The following is a 5,224-nucleotide window of genomic DNA, read 5'->3' as shown; positions in this document are numbered from 1 at the left end:
GAGGAAAGTGTTTTAATTGCAGAAATTTGCCTTGGCCAGTTGGGATCCTGGCATTCCTGCCCCAGCAGCCACATGGTCCCAGCACCAGTCCCCCCACACTTTCATTCTTCCYTTTTTTTTTCTTAAAATAGGACGCACCTGAAAGGAAGGCGAGTTTCTTCAAGACATTCCTGATCTGGAGCATATTAAACTGATATTTTTGTTTTGTATTTTGGATGATTTGCTCCAGTGATAACATAATAGCATGATATTTAGCCTGGGACTGATTAAAACATTTCTTTTGATCAGCGCAGCAGATTGGAACAGTTGTTTATTACTGGACAAAGCTTGGAGAAAAGGAATTAAGGGGAAAAAAAGAGCCAAAAAAAGAAACAGCTCTGGGTGGCTGTTGGCTTTGGTTTTCACTGGGATATTTCCTTTGCTTTGGGAAAATTCCCTGYTCCAGCCAGGGTCTGGGAAGTGAGAGAAGGGAAGGATGATCCATCACACTGATGGACAACGGCTGAAAAGCCGGGCACTGGCTGTTAAAACCACACRTGTGGGGAATAAAAGTCATTTCTCCCTCTCAGGTCATACTGGTGGCCCAGATCATCACTCATGAATTTCTGGATCTAAATTTAGCCATTTCTTCGAAGTAAACTTCTCAGCTACATTGATCGCTGCACACTTCAAAGCTGCCTATGTTTTAAAATACAAGATTTAASTTAAAAACTCTTTTATTTTGCTTTRTAGACTAAATGCAGCATTGTTTTGTTACAAACCTACGACATCTGAATGTAAACGTGTTACTTTGGTTTAGCTCCAGTTTCTCTGAARGCTTTTAAGGCTATAGATTTTAATTACATGAATATTTTTAATAAAATCCCCCTTTTAAGTGCTGGCAAGACTGTAAGGGAAAAAACAATAATATCTGGCTCTGTCTCTTTGACAGAATAATTCTTCAAGTTGCATTTGCCACATCCCCGCAGCTGCGACCAATAACCCTCTGTCTTTATGATTCTCCTCCRATATGAAATTAAAATGAACTGGAAATGTTTATGCTGCAAATGGTGTGCAACACATTAAACAGATAATGCCAGCGAAGGGTTTGCTTAGAATAGGGGTTCCCTCCTCCAGCAGAGTCCCTCTGTAACTTAATCCCCCCTTTTCCCAGGCAGTGGGAATTGCTGCTCCRCAGAAAGCCTCGGACACATCACAATATCTTCATTAAAGAGGAATTACTTCCATCTCGCCATCCCCAGGTGCCACTGAAAGCGGGGCTTTGTTTCATGTGGCCAGTTGCAATTCCTGTGTTTATAGCAGCGGATTCCTTGGCTTCAAGGGACATTTGGAGATAAATCTATTTTGGGTCCTGTTTGCTTCCCCCAGCCTTTTACCCACAGCGTGTTTATAGCTGCATATTAATTCCTTGGTCATGCCTTTGGAATTTTTCACTGCTTACAATAAAAAAAAAAGGAGGCCTCATCCTATTTAATCATCTCAACCCAACATGTTTTTTACTTGTTTGSACCAATTGATAAATGGCGCCAAATCAAATTCTTTTGGGTTGTTAATTTGGAGGGGCTCCATTCCCAACACCTGCACCTGCCCTGTGTTTTCCTTGCAAGGGGACACCTCTCCCCAGCTCCAGCAGCTCTGGAGGTGACTCCCTGATGTGAGTGCAAAGGGATCCAGGGGATGTGGAGAGCTGGGGGTGAGGAGGTGAGGAGGGCAGAGCTGTCACCTGGTCATTCGTGTCACATGTCCCTCTGTGTCCCACAGCTGGACATGGTGTCAGTGACTCAGAAACGGAAAGAGCTTGTCCTTTATTGGGGCATTTTTCCAACACAAACAACGGGATTTTCACCTCCTGTTGCTCCCTGGACACACCACCACAGGATGGCTTGGGTTGAACAGTAAGTCCATCCAATTTCACCCTCTGCCATGGGCAGGGACACCTCCCACTACCCCAGGTTGCTCCAAGCCCCRTCCARCYTGGCCTTGGACAYTTCCAGGGAWMCAGGGGCAGCCACAGCYTTCCTGGGCAGYCTGTGCCAGGGCCTCCCCACCYTCACCTCTGCTCAGAAACATTGATTCTGTTCCACGGTGCTTACTTGAGGACTAGAAATCCCATCAACTTTGCTTTAATATTTCAAAGTACTGGGAATCATTGCTAATTKTTCCTCCAGAGAAACTCCAGCCACTTAGACAGCACCTGCAGAACAAAAAAAATTAGATTTATGGGAGCACATTGTCATTTTGGAGTGGGTTTGGGTTTTTTTTTTCCAGGCTGCTCTAAGCAGAGCGGAGTTTATTCCTCACCCTCTGTATGGCAGCATAAATCTGGCCAGGGAGGGAAGGAAGGGAATGGCAGCACGAGCTGTCAGCAGCTCCCTGGGATCTGACAGGGTCCAGCAAACGCTCCCCCTATTCTGACCCCGCCTGTCAATCAGCTTTCGGGGAGAAGCCCCTTCCCACCCTCCCCTCGACCCTTTGGCGAGGAGCAGCAGCCAGCTCCAATTTGGAATAGCTGTCATTTATCATTATTTCGGGGAGGAAGGGGCCGGGAAGGCTCTCCTCACCCCGAAGGTGCGGGCAGAGCAGAATTTGAGATGATGGGTGGGGATTTCCACCGGCACAAATGGGAATAAGACTCGGAGCTTTCCAGGCTGCACCAAAAATAGCGGCCCAATTTCAATCTCAATTAGAGCTCGGTAACCCCGGAGTATAATTCAGGAGTCAGCTTCTAATATTTCAATTCAGGATGAAGAATAATATTCCACTTCCCCCTCTGCAGCCCGAGCGATTTTCATTTCATAGGGGCTAATCTTGACTYGAACATGTGTTCCAGTGAGATGTTCAAGGATATGAGTGTGCTAAAGAAAATATGGGAAAAAGTTGTGTAGAAATGGCTGCGTTAAGGTCTGTGGAGGAGTCAGCTCAATAACACAGTTCCTTGGAATTACAGAATCATGGAATGGTTTGGGTTGGAAGGGATGGCAAAGCCCATCTTGTTCCACTGTTCCCAAAYCCTGTCCAACCTGGCCTTGGACACTTCCAGGGATCCAGGGGCAGCCACAGCTTCTCTGGGCCTCACCACCCTCACAGARAAGAATTTCTYCCTAAAATCTCAGCTAAAATTTCCCTTTTTCAGTTTAAAGTCAAATTACACTTTCCATTTATTTTTTTGGATGTCTCTATTACCGCAGAGCTCCTACCAACAGGCTTTATGGAGAAGAAAAAAAAAATGCAAAAACCCTCCCAGATTTATTCTTTATTTTGGAAAACACTCCCTTTCTGAGGCTTCTAGTCAGTATTATCATTCTAATAATAAATTCCTTTAAGAATTAAAATTTTAAAAAGACTGTCTGAAGGATATTTTGAATTTTAGAAGGCAAGTCTCAATCTGATTTCATTCTGATGACAAAGGAAATTAGCTTCAGCATTTAAATGAACATTATAATTTAGTAAATATCATATTTTTCACTTACATGGTTCACCTGTGAGAACTTTTTCAGCATTTAAAAGTAAAGAGTTGTATGAAGGGATTGATCCCTTGGGTGGGAAGAGGGGAGAAAAGCATATATGTTTTTCCAACAGCAAAATACTGATTTTCCAGCCCTTTTTCATTCTGTCACTGGAGATTCTTGGGGTAGAAAAGCTCCTTCAGAGTTTTTGCCCACCCATGGACCTTCCTGCAGCTTTGGATCATCCCTCCAAACAACAAGGCCGGCACATTGGGAAGTGCCCCTTCCCTGAGCCGCCGGCGTTACCCCTTTGCCGTAGGAATTATTTCTTTGTTACTTAATCATCTGTAATTATCTCCTGGAGTAAATTCTGTTGGTGCATCAATTTTCAAACACAACAGTCATTTTTATCAGTCATGTTTATTTAATTTTAGCTGATTAGCACAGAACCTAACAAGTGGCTTAGACTAACAGTGTGTCACTGCCCAAGTATTTTGTAGGTAACAAGAAGACATGGAATAGTGCACATGTTGCTTTGTCTGCATTAATCTATTTACATTGTAATTCTTCAACTGTTTTTAATGGCTGGTTCAGCTGGAAGCAATTAGTTGTCTAAATTAAAGCCACATTTCTCACTTCGTGCACCGGGAAGGCTTTTTGCCATTGTCTTTTTCTTGCTTTTTGTTTTCCAAATCAAGACAGATCCCGTTTGAAAATGCATGAAATCTTACTGAGGGGATTGATGCGGGTGTTTAGAGCCATGTTTGTCTGGAAGCCAAAGACCTGGACAGGGCAGGGAATGGTGTTTTTGGAGGTGCACTCTGGAGCAGGTTGGACAGCACAGCAGCAGCAGCCAGGCCCTGGAACGAGACCTCGGGGCAGCTCYGAGAGCAGGAGTGGAGCGAAGCCAGGAGAAGAGAAAGCACCAGATCCTCTGGGCTGTTCTGCAGGGGCAGGAGCCCGTTTTGTATATTAATTAAATTAACAGACACATTTGCATTAAGCACAACTTAATTKATGCAGCACTTCAGAGCGTCAGTGCGTGTTAGATCCCACCGTCTTTTTTATTTTACAGGTAAAAATGTCACATTTTAAAGCAGATGTGGAACACTTGGAGTCAGGCTGGTGTTGCTCCACCCCATCCCTGCTCATTTTGTTCTATAACTCTATGACATTACAGTCCAGTTTCTCCCATGAGGTTTGGACTTTCTGTGCAAGGTGAGAGTTTTTCCTTAAAACTTTTCCTTAAAAAGTACTGTTTTATACCATTTGTTAAAAAAAAAAATAATAAAATGGTCTTCTCCATGCATTGATTTTGAAATCAATGCATGAAGTCAATGACTTATGAAGGCAAGGAAAGAAAAGCCCCACTGTGGCCTCCACGGACTTTGGAACACCCCATATATTGGTACCCCATGCACCAGCCTGGGAAGGAGGGAACCCCCAGAGAAGACTGATCTGAGTTACCATGTCCCCCCTACGGGGCCATTGGACAGGTTTCAGTTTGGGTGGCGTTGAATTTGATTTGATTGACATTTTCATTTTGGTAAAAAATTAATCAAGTTCACATGCGGCCTAGTCTGTACAGAGTCTTCGCTTAAGTCAATATTCTAATAAATCAGGTTTTGGCCCAGATTTCCTCCTGAGGAAGGTTTAGCTGGTGATCCAGCAAAACAGGGTGAAGAGARGGGAGGCTATTGCTCTGTTTGCTGCACTTTCTCCTCATCTCCAAATCCAAAAGCTCCAACAGAGAGTTCTCTGCCTTCTCCAGTCTGTGC

This window comes from Malurus melanocephalus, unplaced genomic scaffold, assembly GCF_030028575.1.
Source record: "Malurus melanocephalus ecotype Western Australia unplaced genomic scaffold, MMel_1.1 scaffold_525, whole genome shotgun sequence".
NCBI classification, from domain to species: domain Eukaryota; kingdom Metazoa; phylum Chordata; class Aves; order Passeriformes; family Maluridae; genus Malurus; species Malurus melanocephalus.
The sequence above is the reverse complement of the archived record's forward strand: the minus strand, read 5'-3'. Positions refer to the sequence as shown.